Source organism: Balaenoptera borealis (genome assembly GCF_965194805.1).
Source record: "Balaenoptera borealis genome assembly, chromosome: 15".
In the NCBI taxonomy this organism is placed as follows: domain Eukaryota; kingdom Metazoa; phylum Chordata; class Mammalia; order Artiodactyla; family Balaenopteridae; genus Balaenoptera; species Balaenoptera borealis.
This window is the reverse complement of record NC_138871.1, coordinates 25315816-25339366: the sequence shown is the minus strand read 5'-3', so window position 1 is coordinate 25339366 and position 23551 is coordinate 25315816. Positions and strand designations below refer to the sequence as shown.

The 23551-nt window shown below is 41.0% G+C and overlaps 2 protein-coding genes across 12 annotated transcripts in view; one reads left to right on the top strand and one right to left on the bottom strand.

The window, feature by feature from the left end:
• The window catches only part of LOC309611944 (uncharacterized protein), a 371966-nt gene that overhangs the window by 330537 nt on the left and 17878 nt on the right, over positions 1–23551 (top strand). The gene's annotated exons all lie outside the window — the stretch shown is intronic.
• Positions 1–23551, bottom strand: part of EVA1A (eva-1 homolog A, regulator of programmed cell death) — an 82561-nt gene that overhangs the window by 56241 nt on the left and 2769 nt on the right. For 3 of the 11 annotated variants that reach the window (XM_082357030.1, XM_082357031.1, XM_082357034.1), the window contains exon 1: positions 18531–21913. The exons of 6 other annotated variants lie outside the window; for them this stretch is intronic. The gene's annotated coding sequence lies outside the window, so the exon portion shown is untranslated. Of the gene's footprint in view, positions 1–11387; positions 11543–14645; positions 14703–18530; positions 21914–23551 lie in introns of those variants that run through there. 2 more of the 11 variants (XM_082357024.1, XM_082357033.1) reach the window with 1 other exon arrangement.

The following is a 23551-nucleotide window of genomic DNA, read 5'->3' as shown; positions in this document are numbered from 1 at the left end:
ATTTACAGACAGTTCTGGGTGTACTCTGATGCTTTTGCAAATATGTTCCTATAAAAGGGTTTCATCTTCAAGAAATTAATGGAAAAGACTCTGACAAGTACAGGTTTCTGGTAACTGACTGTACTGCTGAAATGAATGAATAAGCATTTTCAGAACTCTAATGAGAAACTGATGAACTCATAAAAGTGCTAACAAAAGATCAAGATAAAAAAAATTAATTACATGGGACTGAGTGAACTGATGAGGATGAGTATAATTTTTGTGACTTTCTGTTTGAATTAAAAAAAAAATCCCACAAGGACTCAGAGGCAAAGAATATACAAATCAATTTTCACTGCAAAGTAAAGGAGCTGTTACAGTGGAGGATTACTGGACTGAATGTCAATATTATGATATAGTATGAGTGTGTTTCATGTTAGGTAATTGCAATCATTGTTGCTTTTGTTGTGGTCATCCATGTACAATGCTTGGTGTCAGTCTATTTATCTCTTGTAAAAATAAAATACAGTGTGTGTGTGTGAAAAGAAAAATAAAAAGAATAAAGTGGGAAGAATAAGTCCTCCCAATTTCAAAACTTACTAGTATACAGCTACATCAATCAAGACTGTATGTTACTTCTGAAAGATAGAAACATAGATCTATGGAGCAGAATAGATAACCCAGAAATAGACCCATGCAAATATGCCCAACTGATTTTTGACAAAGGTGCTTTGCAATTCATTGGAGGAAAATGCCTTTTCAACAAATGGTGCTGGAGAAACTGGACAGCCATAGGAAAGAAAGTGAACCTTGACCTAAGTCTTACATCTTACATAAAAATTTACTCAGAGTAGATCAGAGACCAAATGTAAAACATAAAACTACAAAACTTTTAGAAAAAAAAAAGAAAATCTTTGGGATCTAGCACTAGGCAAAGAATTCTTAGACTTGACACCAAAATCACAATGCATAACAAGGAAAATTGATAACCTGGACTTCATCAAAATTAAAAACATTTTTTCTGGGTTAAGAGGATGAAAAGACAAGCTAGAGAGTGGGGAAAAAATGTGCAAATCATATATCTGCCAAAGGGACTAGTATCTAGAATATATAAAGAATCCTCAAAACTCAACAGTAAAAAAGAGCAAAGAATCCATTTAGAACAGGGATAAAGTCATGAAGAGACATTTCACCAAAGAAGATACTGAAGTAGCAAATAAGCACATGAAAAGATATTCAACATCATTAGTCACTAGGAAAATGCAAATTTAAAACAATGAGATACCACTACTCATCTACCATAACGGGTAAACTGAAAAATAGAGACAACACCAATTGTTGACAAAGATATGGAGAAACTGGATCACTCATAAACTGCTAATGGGAATGTAAAATGAAGCAGTTACTCTGGAAAACAGTTTGGTAGTTTCTCAAAAAAACTGGATGTTGCAACTATCACAAAACCCAGCAACTGCACTAATCCTGCGCACTTATTTCCAAATAAGTGAAGACTTATATTCACACAAAAACTCACACAAATATTTAAAGCAGTTTTATTTGTAATATCTAAAAACTGTTAACAACCCAAATTTCCTTCAAGGGGTGAAGGTTCAAACAACTGTGGTATTTTCATGCCATAGAACACTACTCAGAAAGAAAAAAAGAACAGACTTTTAATGTACACAACAACCGGTATAAATCTCCAGAAAATTATACTGAGTGAAAAACTTAATCCAAAAATGTTGCATATTTTATGACTTTATTTATGTAACATTCTTAAAATGCCAAAATTATAGAAATGGTGAATAAATTAAATAAATGGTTTCAGGGATTAAGGAGGGATTAGAGTCAGAAAGGAAGTGAGTATAGCAATAAAAGGGCAACAGTGGCATTCTTCTGATGATGGAAATGTTCTGTATTTTGAGTGTATCATGTCAACATCCTGGTGGTGATATTGTACTATAGTTTTGCAAGAATTTATCATTGGAGAAACTGGGTAAATGGAACATGCGATTGCTGCATTATTTCTTGCAAATGCATCTAAATATAAAATTATATCCAAAAGAAGTCTAATTTAAAAAAATTTTAATGCATGATCTCCAGAGTTGTCCTGAATAATAATCTTCACATTAAAGTTTAAAAAGCACTAATACAGAGGACTCAACCAAAATGTTAGGGAAATTCAAAATTCTTTTTCATGAGGAACAGTTGAAGAAACATAGAACATTTCATCTGGGAAAATCTTGGAGAAGGTGGTTATGAGAGTTTTCTTTTTCCAGAATATGAAGGGATTATACAGGAGAAATTAGACTCCATTCATGTGGCAGCAGGAAACAGAACACAGGAGTATGTAGGGGGAAGGACACAAGCTTCAGGACTGATCAGGCCTGAGTTTAAACCAAAGCTCTACTATTTCCTGTCTTTAAGACTGAGCAAGTTAGTTTACCTCTCTGATCCTCTGTTTCCTCATCCTTAAAATGAGGCTAATGATTCCAGCCTCAATCCATCAACCAGCTTCTAACCAGAGAAATAGAAACTGCTTCAAGTATTTACAACTAAAGAAATTTAATGCAGGGAACTGGTTGCATGTGATAAAGATAGAAATACAGGTTGAAAGTGATAGAGAAGCTGAGATTTGAAGACTGCTACAATAGATGACAAAGTCAAGAATTTAAAGATCTTTTCAAATTGGTATGAACTTTAAAAAGAGGAAATTAGTTGGAGTAAGATTGTATGAGATGGGACCATGAGGTAAACCAGAGATTAGCAACAACAAGCAGAAGGCAACTGAAGGGGCAAAGGGAGGAGCCAGGGTCACCAGAAAGAATCTGGAACCATGGAGGACTCAAATAGTGGAATCTGGAACCATGGAGATGCAGCCACTACTGGAGGAGATGCTTGAGGATAAGAGAGAGGAAGGAAATAATCCACCTTCCTCCTTTCCTCACCCTCCAACCTCTCACTGGTGACTCTATTTGGCCAAATCTAGCAGGAAGCCAGAGCACCCTTAAGCCTGAGAAAGGCAGCCTCCAGTTTAGTCCCTCCTACCCAGGGCAGAGTATGGATCAGAAGACCAACAGGCCCGGGTTTGGCACACTCACTGGATGTTTTTGAGGATGCAGAGCATAGTAAGATGTCTGGCACATAGTAGGTACTCAGTAAATGGTAATCCTAACTTTTATATGCCAATGCTATACAATGGGCATTTAGAACTGCATTTTCTCATCGCTTTATATCTGAGTATACAGAAACACAAGCTGGGATATTTGGCTCATGCCACATGGATTCTGCCAAGAATGCTTATTTTTTTCCAAATGAGCTACATATCTGAGAAATGTGAAAAAAAAATCCTGTCCTAAAGTTTCACTGTACAAAGCAAATGTTGAATTTCCACAGCTGCTGGTGTCAGCCTATCCAGAGGAATAGTTTCAGTGAAATATTAATTTGTGAGAAAGTCACACTGGGGTAAATACATAGTAATTCAAGCAGCATGTGCAAAATTTATTTGGTGTTAGCCGGGAATGGTTTTACTTATGTGAAGTCTTCAGAATAAGAAGAAAGTAACTGAAGATGTTTGACTAAGTCAGTCACAGAGGCTCTGGATACTCCCATATCCCTCCCCAGTTTCAGTTCATTTCTGAAGTCCCCAAACCATAAACACAAAGGAAGTGCTCATGGAATTGGATGATGACACTGTCAGAACCAAGGGGCAACCAGTAGCAAAAACAATCAATATAGGAAATATCAGCACCAGCAATCCAAAGACCCAGTGTACCATGAAGGTCAGGTGTCCAGTTGTGTGGGAGGACAACCAGGGTAGAAGAGAGAGAGGAGTGATAATCTAAAGGAATGTTCAAAACTTGGGAGGCAGGATGCAAGATGCTTGCATAAAATGTCCCAGATAGGTACAAGATGCAGACTGTGCCATGCACATGTTGGACACCTCACATTTCCTAGAAGTCACTGGTGAGATGTGGTGCTGGATTCGAAGTAGCACGTGAGAGTGGGGAGAGAACCAGGGCCCATCCCTAAGGATGATACAGGCACTGAAGATTTGACCTTGCCGACAGAAGAATTGAGTCAACCCTATGGGCCTTAAAAATGGTCAAAATCCAGGAAGTTACCTTTAAAAACTAGCTTTCAGCCTCTGGGTTCTGTCCCTGGATATCAGAACTCTGGCAATAGCCTGGGAGCAGGAGTTTCTGTCCCAGGAGGGCCTGCATGAGTGAGAACATAAGAAAGGGGACAAGAATTTGAAAAGGAGACAAACAAAAACTGGTCCTGTGAAGCAGAGCACATGGGTTGAAGATGGGCTGCAAAGTTCTCATGATCAGCCCTAGGTTGGCCTATTAGGATTGATGCCCCAATATATATGCCCAGGGGGTCAGAGGACCCTCTTAAGTATTTACTGCCTCAAGTCAGATAGGTCTGGGCATACCAAGGCAGGGCTGATCCTAGCTGGGAGGAGTGGGGCAGGAAGCCAAACCATTTTAACCTGAAAAGGAGTCTAGAGTACTGAGGATGGATGAGGTGGGATGGGAGTCTCCACTTGGTTTTCCCAGAGATCTCTCCAGCCCAATGTGTCCTAAGTTCATTACCCCACCTAACTACTTCTAATTTTCTCTACAGTGTTCACAATATCCTAAGCCTCCCAATTACTCACAGTTAAACTTGGGAGTCATCTTAGGCCCTTCCTCTCCCTTGCCCTGAAGATTCTACCTCATATCCCTTCTAACTATTTTGTCCCCATTGTCACTCACCTAACTTAAGAGTTCTTCCCTTTTCTTCTTCCCCTACCCCAAGATCATATATTGGTGCCAGACTGAGCATTCAGAAACAATGTTCTAATAATGCCACTCCTCTGTTCTAAAATCATCACCTACAGACTAAAATTCAAGTGTGAGCCTGTAAATAAAGGCCCTTCATATGTTCTTCCCAACTTACCTTTCCAACACAGCCAAAGTCCAAGCAAATAGAATCATGTTCTTCTTCATATACTTCCCACCCAGTTCTACCTCTGTGTTTTGCTCTGCTGAATGCACTTCTCTATATTAATGCATTTCTGAGTCTTACCCACCCTTCAAGATCCATGTCACATCACCTCCTGTAAGAACGTTCTATGATTCTCCCCTCCATATATAATTGCTCCCTCTTTTGCAGCCCTGTAACCCTGTGTGCCAATCTTTTGCATATGGTAAAAGTATGTGTTTTCTATATTTTTGCATTACACTATGATTTCTTCAAAATTAGGGGCTTTACATCAGATTCTCCTTCATGAAGGAAGTATAGGGAGACCCAAGAACATTGAATTTGGCCAGCTTGTAAGAAATGTAAAGAGGTTTGGGGGAATAACATTCTAAAGGAAGTCTGGAGTCATATTGTGATCCTGGAGTGATAATTAGAGGCATTTGAGAGTCATCAGCTGAAGTATGAAAATAGATGAGGTAACCCTGACAAAGAATACCGAAGGTAGAGGAAAAAGCTCATGGCTGAACCCTAACCTGCCAGTGTCAGACGGGGAAAGAAGAAACTGTCATGGAGACTGGCAGGAAGTAGTCAAACAGAATCACAGCATTCATACCACACTGGGCATGAAAAGAATTTCAGCCCTAATGGTCAACAACCAACATGTGCTTGAATAATTCTGAACAAATCCTGTGTGATTTTCTCTCTAGAATTGCAAGTAGGGCAGGACATGATGGCAAATTTGTGGATCCTTAATCCAAGACATTAAAAAAGGTGACCCACTTGCCATTTTATTCTTAACCAGTATTCCTCAAGCAAATGCTTCAGTCTGCCACTAGTGGGGCCTCCCATGACCAGTATATCTGAGGCATCTGCAAATGTGGAGAACTCACAAAAATAATGCCCTACCGAGGAACACGCAAATGGGAACAAGAAGCATTCCTGGTCATCTGATTCTTTTCCATTTTGGCCTCCCAGTCCCAAGCTGACTTCTAAGTCCATTATAATTATTAAAACCAGAGCATAAGCACAGGGACACTGAGGAAATCAGAAGAGTAGATCAAAAACAAGGCAGTCTGGAAACCCAGGGATGTCCCTCAGGGAGCCAGAGAAAATGGAAATTCTCGGTAGGGGTGTGCCAGCCTTCCTTGGCAGGAGCTGTGTAGATTCTTAAGAAGGTGGATAGCTTCCACCTGAGACCTTCCTGATGGTTCCTCACCAGGGGGAGCTAGTCCATAGCCACACAGGACCTGCTTTGTGCCAATTCAATTCAATGCAAAGCAGATAAACTGCTGAGCACCTGGGAGATGAAAAGCCATGAGCTGGGCAGACATTTATCTGATGCTAACAGGGAGGCCCTCTCAAGTCAGTTCTGTAGCTTCCTTGAAACCACCATTGTCTTACACCATACTCCAATACACTGGAGTTCAATCTATTTGTTTCAAGGGTTCTACAAATGTTTGATTCAAATTACGTTTTTTAAAATATTTTTTAAACCATAAACAGATATATTCAGTGTGTGATATGCCAAACATGAACAATCATAGAATAAAGGTTCTCTTGCCAAAACCATGAATATGTTTGAACACATTAGATATGTCATTAATTAGGAAAGCTGTAGTTCTGAAGATGTCATTAAATGATTCAGATCCATGCAAGTCTTATGCTATAAAACTCTGGCTCAAGCGTGCCGTGTTCAATTAAATGTCAGGCAAGACTCAGGGATATCCATTGAGTGCATGCTCACATAAAGATATAATAGTAAACTGTACCATAATAAGTGACCACATTACCTGTTGCTCTGTGGTATTATTGGTATTATTACTGTTTGTTTTATTCTTAGAGTGCTTGGAACGTTTTTATAAATCCAAATAAGGCCAACTCAGCAATGCAGGACCAGAGTGTCAGTGATGAAAATGACAATTGAAGTTTGGACTCAACATGCCAAATTAAATATTTTTTGCTGTGTTAAAGGCTTTAAGTGATTACTAAAGAGAAACAGGCACTGGAGTTTCTCACAATAGTTTTAATAACATAATTAACATCTCATAATGACACTATATGTTTCACGGAAGAATTTTCTATCAAAGGAAGACAAAAATTCGTTGAAGAACTTGTTCATCTATTCCTTTCAATTAGATTCCTTATAATTAAAGAATGCCAACAGCTGTTACATAGTATTAATGAGTCAACATTAAAACCAAATTTTCCTATATTCTTCTTTCCAGTTTCTGGATCATTTTAATCAGAATAACCCGAATCTGCAAGGTATCCTGTTTAAAAGTGCTATCACTTTGAATGTCTGGCTGCCATAATTTTCTCAAGGCTGTACAGCCAATACAAAATATGTATAACTATATGTTATAAACTAGAATTATCAAATAAAATAATTACATATATACAATAAAATTTTGGCTTCTCCTTTTACTCACTGATATTCCATATAAGATTTCATTTGAAGAGTATTAATGCTAAAAACAAAATTGAAAATCACTGTGTTATTCAATACATAGGAGAAACCCAATATACTAAGCAGGAAGGAGTAAAAGAAGCAGGTCTTTTTTATCAGAAAGGCAGAAACTAGATAAGAGTTAATGTGCTTCAAGCATAACTCAGGTATAAACTTGGGGCTCAAAAAAATACTTGTTGAAATAATCATTGTAGCAGAAATGCTATGTCCCTTGCTTCTAGAATTGAGAGAGGGGGAAACTTTGGAAATGAAGAAACAGAGAAGACCATGGAAGAAGTTTTGCTTTTCCTATGAGAACCATCTTCCTGCAGGCAAGTAAGTAGGACTTTCTTTGTGTGAAGCAGGACAGACCAAAGAGATTGTGGTCAGTGGGTAGCCAAATGTATCCACTGACCATAAAGGCCAGCATAGCTGAGGTGTCAGCATATTGGAAAGAATGCCATGAGCTACTGCTCTGGACATGTGGTAGAAAAAAAGTGGTGACTAGACGTGATTTTGAGGGAAGGCTGCCAAAGGAAAAGTACAGCCTAGAAAGCAGAAGCAAAGTCCAGTCTAGGAATCATTCATTCATTCACTTGTTTATCAGTAAAGCACCTATTAACAGAGGCATGATACTAGTACTGGGGGATATGAAGACAAACAAACCTTGATCAGTGTCTCTTTGGGGGAAAGGAGTACTGTTTCCGAAGGTAAGCACAGGGAGTGAAGAGAGGATGGTAGGGGGGCATAGTCGGCTCCCTGGAAGAGAAAGCCCCAGAGATGAGTCTCAAAGAAGAAACATGAGTTAATCAACTGAATAATGGCTGAGGATGGGGGAGGGGAACACATTAAACAGAGACAGCATTCACGTAGAAAGACAAGATTTGAGATGGAAAATTATATAGTTGGAGAAAAGCATGTGGATCAAAATGGGTGAAGGACAAAGTGAAAGGAAAGGAATGGCAAGCAGATGAAGCTGTTGAAGTGACCTGGGGTGCTCTTGTCAGCACTAAGGAGACAAGGCAGACGCTATGCTGGGGATAGCACAGTATTCAGAATCTGCACACACACTTCCCTCTTCAACTGTTTCACACTATTTGCTTGTGTAGCTTCCCATGAGAACTCCGAGAGCAGAAACTGTCTTTTTCATCTTTTTCATCCTTACATCCTTGGAGCTTAGCATAGTACCTGGAATGCAACAGGAACTTGACACTTACTGTTATATGAACACTTACTGCTAAATGAACAAAGTTCAAAGTAAGGAAAGGAGAGGCTGGAAGGACAAATGCAGTGAGTGTGGCCTAAAGAACACTGACAAGTGCAAAGGCTGAGAAACCATCTGAAATATAATAAACTAGGAATAAACAGAAACAGAATCCCTATGTCCTAAGCAGCATATAGAGGAAGTGAACAGCAAAATGACCACAGATGAAGATAACTTAGAGTAGATGCACTCAATCACCTTGGAAAGAGGAAGGAGTCCTGAACTCTCCCTGAGAAAGGGCTGTGTTAAAGGTTGAATTGTGTCCCTCAAAAAAGATATGGTGAAGTCTCAGAATGTGACCTTATTTGGAAGTAGGATCTTTACATATGTAACCAAGTTAAAATGAGGTCATTACGGTGGGCCCTTCCAGATGACTAGTGTCCTTATAAAAAGGGGAAATTTAAATGCAGACATACACAGAGGGAGGACAATGTGAAGAGACACAGGGAGAAAACAAAAATGCCTAAGGCTACCAGATGCCAGGGGAGAAACCTGGCACAGACACTTCCCTAGTACCTTCAGAGGGAGCATGACCCTGCTATCTTTTCTAGCCACCCCAACTGTGAGACAATAAATTTCTGTTGTTATAAGACAGCCAGTTTGTAATACTTTGTTATGGCAGCCCTATGAAACTAATACAGGCTGGTGGTCAAAACAGATCAACTACTGTGGCAGGCACTGGTGTTTAACTCCAACATGCATTCCTCCTTACCCCTTGCTGAAAGAGCCCCACCATGTTTGTGTGTCCGTCCTCCCTGGCCCAAGGTATGGGTCATGCAATTGATTCACTTCAATCACAGAGGTCTCTTTGCCATTCCGTGTACCACGTGACCCAATGCTGTCCAATAGGTATCACTAAAAGGACTGCTGTATCCATGATATAATTCAGTTGTTCTAGGATATTTCTCTGTCCTGTTTGAAATATTCGATGCAGAGACTGTCTCTTACTGAACCTGGACAAGGCACTAAAGTAATGATCAGTGGTGTTACTAGACAACCTGAGGGAGAATGGTAACTGAATTGATTTCCTTGACCATAATTGTCAAGTTTGCCCTTTCAGAAGCTAATCTTGACCTCCAGGGTTTAAATCAACAAGTTTTCCCTTATCAGATATTATTACCTGAATTTGACAGTTATCTCCTGGGTGATTAGGCAGGGAATAGGACAATGTTCTAATCTAGACACTTAAATTCAGGGATTCCCTAATCCACAACCTAATACCACACTGTCTTCTCCAAATTGTAACATGCAAAAATCATCAGGTTAGAACCACAAGATGGGATCTGAGTTTTGCTGCATGCCCTTGGTCAAACACAGAATAATAATCTCATACCTAACAGGTTTTTTCCGCTAAAACACAGCTCTAGTCCTTGCTATGCCAGAAGCTGATTGAGAAACTTAAAGGGCTGGGTGGGTCTTAGCAGGGACTGAGAGAAGAGAGAGGAGGGAGTTGCATAGGCTTATGGAGTGGGGCTTCATGACATACCCTGAGAGGTGGGGAGAAGACTCTATATTTTAGGAATGGCACAGGCTTTGATGCCAGATCCAGGTTCAATCTCAGCTCCACCATTTACCAGCTACATGACTTTGGACAAACAACTTAGCATTTCCAAACCTCAGTTTGAAAAATAGGAAATGAAATTTAATATTCTTAAGAATTCATAAGAATTATGCTTAATAATCTATATAATGCACCCAGCATAGTGTCTTGTGACAAACAGGTGACCTCCCAGGATGTCCACATGATTCTGAGTCCCAAATACAGAATGTCTACAATTTTTTTCTTCGCTGGAAGAATCACTCCACGGAGCAATAAAGAAACAACTAGACATGTTCCCATCAAATTGGTTATGTAGTCCTGTCATTTTTACCTTGGAGCATGTCACAAGCCATTTCTCTCATGGTCCCTCCTTCTTAGTTCCCCTGAATTAAAGCAATGGCTCCTAAGTGGCCTCCCTGCCTCCATTCTCTCCCTATGCTCCAGTCCAATCTCCAGTGAGCCCCTAGCATTATCATTCTAGAACAGGGATTGGTAAGCTCACAGGTAAATCAAGCCCACTGCCTGTTTGTGTCAATAAAAGTTTATTGGAACAGAGCCATGCTCATTTGTTTATGTATCATCTATAACTGCTTTCACACTATAGTGGCAGAGGTGAGTAGTTGCAACAGAAACTGTATGGCCTGCAAAGCTTAAAATATTTACTATCTGATCCTTCACCGAAAAAGTTTGCTGCACCCTTGGTAACTTGTTCTAGAACACTCCCCTTGGTAACTCATCGCTCCCTCCATTGACTTGCCTCCAAGATAAAGTCTAATCTGTGTTAGTTGGCCCTTACCAATCTTTCCTGATTCATCTCTCACTATTCCCCTACTTGAAGCCCAAACTCCTTGCTGAATGAGGGTCCTATAAACACACCAGGTTTTCTTCACGTAGAACAACACTACTCCCTTTCCACATTAAAAAAAACAAAAACCAAAAAACTTCCACCTATTCTTCAAGATTCTTCTTAAATATCCCTTCCTTTATGAAGCTTCCTAGAACTGCTCCCTCAGACCTATACAAGGGTCAGGCACTCCTTCCTTGGAAACAGTATCCCACCAATAAATGGCATGTCATATACAGTAGATATGGGTCTACATATCTGTCTTCCTCACTAGACACCCCCAAGCTAAACTGTCTCCTCTCTTTCCCTCCTGGAGCACCCTGCTCTTTTCCAACATAGCACTTACCATAGTTTGTAATCATGTATTTCTTTGTGTAATTATTTCTTTAATGTCTGTCCCCTAATAAAGTGAGCTCCAAGAAGACAGGAACTAAGACTGTTGGATTCACCACCACATTACCATCACATATCCTGGAGCCAGCCACATAGTAGTTGTTCAGTCTGTTGAATGAACGAATGATTGGATGAATGAAAAGAAAAAGACAGAGAGAGAGATTTTACTAATGAATCAAATATCAATGAAATAACCTAAGGAATCAAAGCTGTTACTTTCTGAGCACACCAGATACTGCCCCTCAGACGCTTTTGGTACTCCCATGGTCCAGAAGGTTGGGCATAAGCACCATTAATAGCTTTGATATGGATGTTTGGAGCATGTATACAACCCTATTCACTCATTCTTGGAATATGTGTGGAATATTTACATAGCCCTTTCCATGAGATCAAATTCAGACCCCATGAAACTAGAATAAAGCCACATGTACATTTATATCATTGAGTCCAAGTCCACATTTTCACAGACGCATACAGTATCCTGACCATGCCCTCCTGGAGAAGGACATCCTCTACTCCTTGTCTACTAGGAAAAGGTGGGCAAGACTACTACAATTTCTTCCCTCTGGCCCTAAGGAGAGTGTCCTGTCTGTGCATCACACCCATACCCAGCCAAAGGCACTCCACACCATGCCTACATCCAGATGAAAGACCTGCATGGGAAAGTTTGAGGAGGGAGTTGGGCTGGAATGATTCTTCCTTGACTCATACAGAGGGAATCTTCAAGCTCAAAATGTGACTCTTGAAAGTAGTACTGTTCATTTTTCCTAATACCTGAAGCTCAAGATCAAGCAAATAATTCAGCTGAGTTGCTGCTTCATGTGGAAAAAAATATCCCAAGGCCATTTCCTGTGTGGTCTTTCTGATTTTGGACAGTGTCTCTTTGAGAGAGAGCCCCATCCATAAAGGCCTTCTGTGGAGGTGTGTGTGCATTTCACTGAGATGTTTCCAAGAAGATTCCAACCATTCCAACCAAGGCAAATTTATGAAGTTGGCAGCCAAACCCTATTTCCAGCCTGCAGCCTCAGGGATGTCAGTTCCATGAACGAAGACAAAGCTGAATTTCATGTTTAAGTCAAACTTTTAACCCACTGTGGCATCTACCTCTGGTCTGAACGACAAAAGAATCTTATGTATTAAAACACAAAAATTGTCTTTGGATCTAGATAAACACTTCTCAGAGCTTGTTGGACTTGTCCTTTAAGCCTGGTAACAAACCATTCATAAGGAAATGTCAGTCTTTCCCATTATTAAGAACTTAAATTGCAGCAGCCAAATTATCTAGATTCATTTTAAGCATAGGGTTGTCGCCCTAGCACACCTCCTTACAAAATATGCCTTCCGTTCCCTATAAAATCCAAGCAAATCTCTGTTTCCTTCTATAGATTTCTCTTAATCTCCAATCACCTTTCCCTCTGCTCACAGGATCATATGTCTCATGCCCAGTTCAAAATCAGTGTCCCCCTCTCCCGGGCTGCAGTCCTCATTTTGCCCCAAATAAAACTTAACTCACACACACACACACACACACACACAATCAGTGTCCCCTCCCTTCCACCCACTGTGCTCTGAGTCACTTTCCTTCCTCTCAAGGCTTTCTGCCACCCATCATTCTTACTACTCTAGTATCTATAGAGCAGACACCCCAATTCCACATGCATGACAGGGAGCTCTAGCACATTGTGCTCTCTTGGAATATTTCAAAGATAAATTCAGTAGATGATGTACTGTACATAAATTTGATATGGTCTGGATTTAACAACATGCGATAATGATTCACCATTGGGTACTATGAAAGAAATTTTCTCTACTCCACCTAATAAAAGCTGAAGATCTGAAACACATTTCAGGGGCTTATTTAGTGAGTCCTAACCATCTACATGGAAGCTGTCCAGAACATGGGGAGAGATATTAAAAATCTGTATGAAAAAGAAAAGTGAACATAGAGATACTTTGCCCAGTGTGCATAGTGCATTTATGGCCACTCTGTGAGGCCTCCTCTGGTTCTGTCCCTCCCCATAGATATTGACAGGTCTTTTCCATCTCTAAAATGTTCCCTCTACCTAATACCTTTAGTTATCATCTTCCCTCTCTTGTTGCTTCCACAGCCAAGCATCTGGAAAGAATTGCCTATGTTTGGTATCTCTATGTACTCACCTCACATTTGTTCCTCAACCCACCTCATCTTTCAAACTCCCCTCACCAAGTCATCAATAACTTCCTTATTCCCAAATCCATGGATATTTCATTTCTTTTCTTAATGGATTTCCAGATAATTTGATGCTACTGATCCCTCCTTCCTGAAAACTCTCCTGTATTCCAGTCTCCCATTTCCTCCTACTTTTCTGCCCAGCTCCTACTCCTGTTGCCTTCACTAGAGCCTCTCCTTCCCCTTCCTCAGAGGTCACTGTTGCGCCCTAGTCCCGCCACTCTCAGAGGCAGTCTGGCAAAGACATTAATAGCACAGGCTCCGAATCCTGACTGCTTTGCCTAAAATCCTAGGTCCATTACTATAGTTGTATGACCTTGGGCAAGTTACTTACTACCCCTGTGCCTCGGTTTATTCATTTGTAAAGTAAGTATAATAGTCTTCTCTGGCAATGGTTATTCAGAGCATTAATACACATAAAATATTTAGAACAAACACATAGTACACACTCAATAAGCACTGGCCATTATAATTCCTCTTCCCACGCTCTATACTCTCCTTGAACACCATGAATTCATTACCTCTTGTTAAAAGTTTGCCCTTGAATCTTCTTTAAGACTTCTCTCCTGGATGCCAAATCTGCTAAACCATTTACCCACTAGACATGTCTCTCTGGCTGCCCCTAAAATTCTTCAAATGCAGTTTGTCTGAAACTGAGCTCATCATCTTTTCCTGCAAATGCTTCTCGTCCTCCATAACCTCTCCTAATGAATAGCTCCACTATCCTTACTCTTGGTTGCCCAGGCCAAAATCCCAGTCAGTCCTAGACTCCTGCCCCTGCCCCCAAACTCCACTGAACAATCAGTCACCAAATTGTGTCAACTTTATTGCCAAAATATTTCTTGAGTCTGTGCCCAATTCTCCACTCCTATTACCAGTGTCTTAGATAAAGCCTCATTTTTTTCACCTAGATGATAAGTAACAATAATATTAAAAATAATATTCACCACTATTTTCACATGCCAATTATAGATCAATTACTGCAGTAGACACTTCACATACTTCATCATCCATAGTCTCGACAGTCATCTCTCCATGAGGGAGGGGGATCATCCATCCCTGTTTTCAGATTGAGAAAGACAGAAGCTCAGAGGCACTTAATAAATAGCCTAAGTTACACAAAGATGTTATGGGGCTGCTATGTAGACTGAGGTCGGTCTGACTCCAAACCCCAGGTCTTTTCTACTCTCTAAACTGCAGTGGTGTCCTGACATGGTCTTCCTGGCACCTGTCTTATTCCTCTCCAACATCTACTGCCAGAGGGGTCTATTTTTACAATGAAACTCTGACTTAGTCTCTCCTCTGTGTAAAATCCTGTAGTAGCTTCCCTGTGCCTTCAGAGTAAAATTTAAACCCTTTAGCAAGGCTTTTCCTGGTGTGCCACTTTGCCCATTTAGAGATCCGCTTCCCTCCTCTCCAACCATACCTACGTCTCTTCCCTTCCTGGAGCACACCATGCCTGCTCACCTGGCCATGCTGTATTTCTCTCCAGTCCCTCTGCCTGTGAATCTCTTCTCATCAGCCTACATGCCTCCATCTCAGCCTCCTAGATGCTCTTGGACCCACCTGCTGTCCAAGCTGAGTTTAGCTGTGCCTCCTCTGGACAGCCAAGGTACTCTGTCTTGCCTCTAGTGCTGAATTTTAGAGTGATGCAACAGTCATTGATTGAACATCTACAATATGCAAGAATTCATGGTGGATTCTAGTGATTTAGGAATCAATAAGACATGTCTTGCTTTCAGAGAACTTACTTTAATGAGAGAGATGGATAGTAAAATGCTTCATTACTATCTTTGATTCCCCTGTCTGCACACTGGATTTCAGAGATTCTTGGGCAGGAAGAGTACTTGTTCATCTCTGTGTCCCCAGGGCCTAGAACTATGCCTGGCACACAAGGGAGTCGGTAAACACTAACAGCTTGAGCTAAAGAGACAAACCAAGGCCACCAAGCTATCTCTGTGAGCATACAATGCCATCTACAAGCACCATCTTCACTTTCATGTGTATCTTTTCCAGACTCTAATATGTCCAAGTCATTGTTTTCTGATTTTCATGAGGTCCTCAAAGTTCAATCCAGCAAGGAAGGAAACTAATGTCAGAGGTTGTTCAGCCAAGTGGAACACAGGATAGGCACTTCAGTAAAGTATTGTATGTGTCTTCCAATAAGGAGGCCCTTCCAGCTCCTTCTCTTGGGCTGCTGTGGCCTGTCTTGCCAAGAAAAGTGAGTAAAAGGACAAGTCAGCCATATTTGTGTAGGTCCTTAGGGTAAGGCAGGTTTGGGCAGCCCTTCTGAAGGGGGTCTCTGTGTAGAAACAAGACCCCCTGAAGTCAGTTCCTTCCCGCTACTGACCATCTGAGTGACACAGGCAGGAGGGCACAGGGCAAAGAGAAAAGGCTTAAATTACAGCAGGTTTTTTGTAAAAAAGACTTCTTTCCTTCAAAAGCTTATGGTTACTTCTCTGCTGAGCAACATTTCTGCCTCCTCTCACCTTGGAGGACAAAGTACAAGCTGCCTAGGAGATCAAAGAGGGAGCAAGAGGAGGAAGAGAGAGTTGTTGACCCTCAGAGCAGACAGCTTCTAACTGCTTCTAAGTTCTAACAAGGCAAGACCTCAGACATCAGGCAGAGGAGAGGGAAAGGAGGAAAAACATGGAGGAAAAGGCCACTCCCACCTGAACCACAGCAACCCACACACCTGTACTTTCCTTTTTGAAAACTAGATTCTCTAAAAGTGTCTCTGATGATAATATGACCATCCCGACACTGTCTGAAGCAATGGCGAAGGGCTTAGAGTCCGGTGGCCTGGATCTGATCCCAGTTCTGTCTTTTAGCTGAGGGTGGGATCCTGATTCCTCCTCTGATACTGACCTCAGAGGATGGTTGTGAGGATCAATGCAATAAAGGCATACAAAACCCTTACCATGGGTTCTGGCACCCACCCCAGGTGCTCCTATTGTAACTGACCACTGGGAACCACCTATGGGACCACTTTCTGTGGAGGAAGGATGTTCCTCAAAAGAGACTTCCCTTCTCACTGCCTCTATTCCCTGACCCCTGACTGGACTGAGTCTTCCTCTGCATCTGTATCTTCTCTGTCACAGAACTACTCCTCTGTGTTGTGCTGGTTTTCTTGTCTATCTCCCCATTCAGGCCATGAGCATCTTGAGGGTCAAGATGTGACTTTCATGCTAGGGCATTCATTCACTCATTTATCACTTACTAAGTGTTTCCTACATGCCAGGAGGGGTCACTAAGTGGTAAATAAATTACTGAAGTCTGGGAATGACCTATAGAAGCACCTATATAAACTGTCCAATCAACAAGCATATGTACCTGTCACCTGTGGTGAGCTTTGGCAAAAGGCTTTGGGATCAAAGAAAATGACTGCAACTGTGAACATGATTCCCAGGAAATGTATCAGTCATGACAGTTGATCTGCTAGGTCACATGCTGGATTTTATGTAAAACAGACCCAGTTGATCAAGTACACTCTCACTGTCTCTGGCTCTGTCTCTGTCTCTCTCTCTGCCCCTGCTTTCTTCCTCCCTCTCTAAGTCCAGAGAAACTTAGCAATTACTTACCAATTCATACAGACTTTTGGCTGCTCTAAAGGTAATGTTCAAAAGCCCAGACTCGGGAGGAGCCATCCGTACAGTTCATCAGCCAGGGCATTATCTTCCTCATGTTTGTCTCTCTGGCACCCAGCACAGAGCTACTTACCCCACGTGTATTCCAAACTCACCCTAATTCCTCAAGATACCATCACCAGTCTAGTCTAGTCTAGTCTAGACTAAGTGACCCTTACAGAACCAAACAGGATTTCACAGAGTCAAATAATCGAGGTACATTTCACAGAACACAGCCCAAGACCTGAACAGGATGAGGTGTCTCTCCTTAGAACCAGATACACAAGCAGAACCAGCTTCATTAGGAATCTGCCTGCTGGTCAGTTAAAAGGCAGCCAAACCATGACATCAAAGGCCTGAAAACTTAGTGCCGGGTCTGACATTCCTCTCCTGGGCTAGTTTATCTTCTAGATCAGGCTTTAAATACCTCAGTGAAAATGCAAGTGATGCCCCAAAAATCTTGAGTCAGACTTTTACTCCAGTCATTAATACCCCAGGGGAATCTGTTTCTCAGATCAACCATCTGGTGACCCAGGAGAGAGGATAATGCCAGAGGCAGTAAGAGTCTGGTATCTGAAGGGGGAAGGCAGTGTTACAGGGGATCTGAGTGGTCTCTGATGTGTTGATGGACAAGGAAGTTCTCACTCTGCTCCATCCTCAAAAGCAGGCTTACTAGAGTATTTCTGTGACCCCCTAACAAAACCTCAAGGCCTTGCACACCCAGCTAACCTCATTCCACTAAAGTTTGGGAGACAACCTGCCAAAACAAGCAAACTCACGGGGACTACAACTGTGTGAGTCAGCTGTGGAAGAAGCCAGAGTACACAAATGTGCAGATATTTGTGCAAGGTAGTCTGGCCTATACAGCAAGTGGCCAATGGACCAGCAAGGAAGGGGTTCAGCTTTCAAAGGCAGGGCTGCATTCAGGGAAAAAGATTCCAAGTTAGTGAAGTGATCACCTGTAACCTAGTATCCAGTGTCATGCATAACTCAGATAGGGGGTCAGTGACAGGTTCCAAACCTGGTTCTCCAAAACTCCATATGAGTCATTAAATTCTCTTAACAAGTTTTACCTTTAATATATAACAGCGTTCCCCAAATTTTTGGCACCAGGGACTGGTTTCATGGAAGACAATTCTTCCACAGACCAGGGAGGGGGGATGACCAGTTTCTGGATGATTCAAGTACATTACATTTATTGTGCACTTTATTTCTATTATTATTACATTTTAATATATAATGAAATAATTATACAACTCACCATAATGCAGAATCAGTGGAGCACTGAAGTTGTTTTCCTGCAACTAGATGGTTCCATCTGGGGGTGATGGGAGACAGTGACATCCAAAGTGTGTTGCTTATGTCCAGTCTACTCCATAATCTCGTTTTGGTTTCTGTCACTACAGAAAAGCCTGCTTCACAAGGATAGGATGTTGGAAATGAAAACAGGTTTTTCAGTGCTTTTGTGGCAATCTCAGGATATTCTGCCTTGACTTTAATCCAGAACGTATGGAGATTTGAAGTTGTCTCAAACATACTTTTAAGGTCACCGTCATTTGCGATCTCAAGAAGTTGCTCCTCTTCTAGCACGGACAAAGTCGATTCACCTGATTTATTCACAAGTGGGTCACGGATCCATTCCTTCCCAGGTCAGGGGTCTTTTGTGGTTGGGAAGTAATGCTCAAACTCTTTTGAAAGATGAGATAGGTGATCATGTACCAGCTGGGAGAAAGAAGGTCTTGGCTCAGTCTCTTTCAAAATCTCTGCTAATGTTTGAAACATGTCAAAAATCCCAACGTTCAATCATTGCCCCCATAATTCCAGTTTGGCTTTGAATGCAGCCGGTTTATCTGCCGACTTGAACACAGTTGTCGTCCTCCCTTGAAATGACAGATTGAGTTCACTGAGCAGGTTGAATATGTCACACAGGTAAGCAAGTTTTGCAACCCATTCTGTGTCACTGAAATGTGCTGTCAGTGGTGACTCTTTTTCTAAAAGAAATCTCTGGAGCAGCTCTTATAACTCAATAACTCTGGCTAGTGATCTACCTTTAGAAAGCCATCTGACTTCTGTGTATAAGAGAAGACGTGTGTGCTCTGCGTCCATCTCCTCACAAAGCTGTGCGAACAGACATGAGTTAAGGGCATGTACTTTACTTATTTGTTTATTTATTTTTTTTGAGAATGAGGTCTATTTTATTTAGTTTTTAAAAATTTTTTTATTTTATTTTTTTAAACAGCAGGTTCTTATTAGTTATCTATTTTATACATATTAGTGTATATATGTCAATCCCAGTCTCCCAATTCATCCCACCCCCCACCACCCCACTTTCCCCCTGTGGTGTCCATGCGTTTGTTCTCTATATCTGTGTCACTGTTTCTGCCTTGCAAACCAGTTCATCTGTACCATTTTTCTGGATTCCACATATATGCATTAATATACGATATTTGTTTTTCTCTTTCTGACTTACCTCGCTCTGTATGACAGTCTCTAGGTCCATCCACGTCTCTACAAATGACCCATTTTCGTTCCTTTTTATGGCTGAGTAATATTGCATCATATGTATGTACCACATCTTCTTTATCCATTTGTCTCTCGATGGGCATTTAGGTTGCTTCCATGACCTGGCTATTGTAAACAATGCTGCAATGAACATTGGGGTGCATGTGTCTTTTTGAATTATGGTTTTCTCTGGGTATATGTCCAGTAGTGGGATTGCTGGATCATAAGGTAATTCATTTTTAATTTTTTAAGGAACTTCCACACTGTTCTCCAGAGTGGCTGTATCAATTTACATTCCCACCAACAGTGCAAGAGAGTTCCCTTTTTGCCACACCCTCTCAACAACAGCATTTGTTGTCTGTACACTTTCCAATGATGCCCATTCTAACTGGTGTGAGGTGATACCTCATTGTAGTTTTGATTTGCATTTCTCTAATAATTAGTGATGTTGAGCAGCTTTTCATGTGCTTCTTGGCCATCTGTATGTCTTCTTTGGAGGAATGTCTATTTAGGTCTTCTGCCCATTTTTGGATTGGGTTGTTTTTATTTTAGTATTGAGTTGCATGAGCTGTTTATATATTTTGGAGATTAATCCTTTGTCCATTGATTCGTTTGCAAATATTTTCTCCCATTCTGAGGGTTGTCTTTTCGTCTTGTTTATGGTTTCCTTTGCTGTGCAAAAGATTCGAAGTTTCATTAGGTCCCATTGGTTTATTTTTGTTTTTATTTCCAGTACTCTAGAAGGTGGATCAAAAAAGATCTTGCTGTGATTTATGTCAAAGAGTGTTCTTCCTATGTTTTCCTCTAAGAGTTTTACAGTGTTCGGTCTTACATTTAGGTCTCTAATCCATTTTGAGTTTAGTTTTGTGTATGCTGTCAGGGAGTGTTCTAATTTCATTCTTTTACATGTAGCTGTCCAGTTTTCCCAGCACCACTTACTGAAGAAACTGTCATTTCTCCATTATATATCCTTGCCTCCTTTGTCATAGATTAGTTGGCCATAGGTGCGTGGGTTTATCTCTGGGCTTTCTATCCTGTTCCATTGATCTATATTTCTGTTTTTGTGCCAGTACCATATTGTCTTGATTACTGTAGCTTTGTAGTATAATCTGAAGTCAGGGAGTCTGATTCTTCCAGCTCCATTTTTTTCCCTCAAGATTGCTTTGGCTATTCGAGGTCTTTTGTGTCTCCATACAAATTTTAAGATTTTTTGTTCTAGTTCTGTAAAAAATGCCAGTGGTAATTTAATAGGGATTGCATTGAATCTGTAGATTGCTTTGGGTAGTAGAGTCATTTTCACAATATTGATTCTTCCAATCCAAGAACATGGTACATCTCTCCATCTGTTTGTGACATCTTTGATTTCTTTCATCAGTGTCTTAGAGTTTTTTGAGTTCTGGTCTTTTACCTCCTTATGTAGGTTTATTCCTAGGTATTTTATTCTTTTTGTTGCAATGGTAAATGGGATTGTTTCCTTAATTTCTCTTTCTTATCTTTTGTTGTTATTGTATAGGAATGAAAGAGAATTCTGTGCATTAATTTTGTATCCTGCAACTTTACCAAATTCATTGATTAACTCTAGTAGTTTTCTGGTGACAACTTTAGGATTCTGTATGTATAGTATCATGTCATCTGCAAACAGTGACAGTTTTACTTCTTTTCCAATTTGTATTCCCTTTATTTCTTTTTCTTCTCTGATTGCCGTGGCTAAGACTTCCAAAACTATGTTGAATAACAGTGGCGAGAGTGGACATCCTTGTCTTGTTCCTGATCTTAGAGGAAATGCTTTCAGTTTTTCACCATTGAGAATGATGTTTGCTGTGGGTTTGTCATATATGGCCTTTATTATGTTGAGGTAGGTTCCAGCAATGCCCACTTTCTGGAGAGCTTTTATCATAAATGGTGTTGAATTTTGTCAAAAGCTTTTTCTGCATCTATTGAGATGATCATAAGGGGCATGTACTTTAATGTGGTTGATCATTTTAATCACATCCTGCAAAACGTTGTTAAATTCAGGTGACATTTTTTGGCTAGCCAGCATTTCTCTATGGATGACACAGTGCATAGATTCACATTCAGAGGCAACCTCTTTGACCTGAGTAGTGAAACAAGAAAGCTCTCCAGACATGGCAGCCACTCCGTCTATGCATATAACAACACAAAATGACAAATTCAGTTTTCCTGATATGTAATCATTCAAAGACTTGAATAGTTCTGCAGCTGTGGTGTTGGTTGGCAACAAAAGTGCACATAACATATCCTCGTGCACATCCTCCTGAAAAATATATCGCACAAAAACAAGCAATTGTTGCCTTGTTGTTAACATCGGTAGACTCGCCAACCTGGATTGCATACCATGGTGACTCATTAATTCTCTCTAACAGTTGTGCCTCAATATCCTCTGCTATTTCATCAATTTGTCTAGTTATGGTGCTAGCCGAAAGAGGAACACATGCCACCTTTTGAACTGCAGCCTCTCCTAAAAGTTCACAACAAATGTCCTTAGCAGCAGGCAGTATTAACTTTTCACCAATAGTAAAGGGCTTCTTAGCTTTAGCAATGCAGTTAGTCACTAAGAATGATGCTCTCAGTGCCGACACATTTGATGAAGTGGTGGCTTTCAATAATCGCTTCTGTTCTTTGTGTTCACGTTTGTTTCTTTTGAAAGACTCCAAAGGCTTGTCTTTTAATGCATGGTGCTTGAACTCCACGTTTGGCTAGGGTTAGCTTGTGGGCTTACCAAAACTGTGACTGAGACAAGTGTGCAGTGTGGGAAAGAGGTGTGGATGGAAGTGGTAAATAAAATAATGGGCAAGCCACACGCAGACTAAAATAAGTGTTGGATTCTGACTTAAAACCTGCCACCAGATGCAGTTGTACTATTGAAGGACATCACCTCGCTTGCCCCTATAAAGCCTGCCACCAGATGCAGCTTGTCACTTGCCACTCAGTGATAGGGCTTTGATATGAGTCTGCAAGCAATTGATCTATTATGGTCTCTGTGCAGTCAAACCTCTCTGCTAATGATAATCTGTATTTGCAGCCACTCTCCAGCACTAGCATCACCACCTCAGCTCCACCTCAGATCATCAGGCATTAGATTCTTATAAGAAGCGTGCAACCTAGATCCCTCACATGCGCAGTTCACAGTAGGGTTTGCACTCATATGAGAATCTAATGCCACTGCTGATCTGACATGAGGCGGCGCTCAGGCGGTAATACAAGTGATGGGGAGAGGCTGTAAATACAGATGAAGCTTAGCTTGCTCGCCCACTGTCCACCTCCTGCTATGTGGCCCTGTTCCTAACAGGCCATGGACCAGTACCATTCTATGGCCCAGGGGCTGGGGACCCCTGATATATAACACTTGGAGAGAAAACATACTCTGTATCATCAAGTATAAGGCAAGAGACCCACCTGGTGCCATTCATCCATCCATCCCACATTCGTTGATTGATTTAACCCAATATTTCTGTGCTAGGTGCACACTGCAAAGGGCACATGCTTAGAAAGGACAAAGCTGGAGTCAGGTAGCTCCTGACCCCTCGTCTGCACCTCTAACCTCAAGCACGTGTGTTGATTCCATAGGACCATCCCCAAAGAGTTAATGCCATTTTGACTCTGACCTGGCACACATAAAGCTCCATTTAGCATCAAGTTCATTGGTGCTGACCTAGAACTGTGACAGGAGACTGATCCCAATGTCCTGTTCCTCTGAGACTGGGTTAGGGGCAAGAAGGAGAGGGAAGGAACAGGATTGTAAAAATAATGGCACAGTCT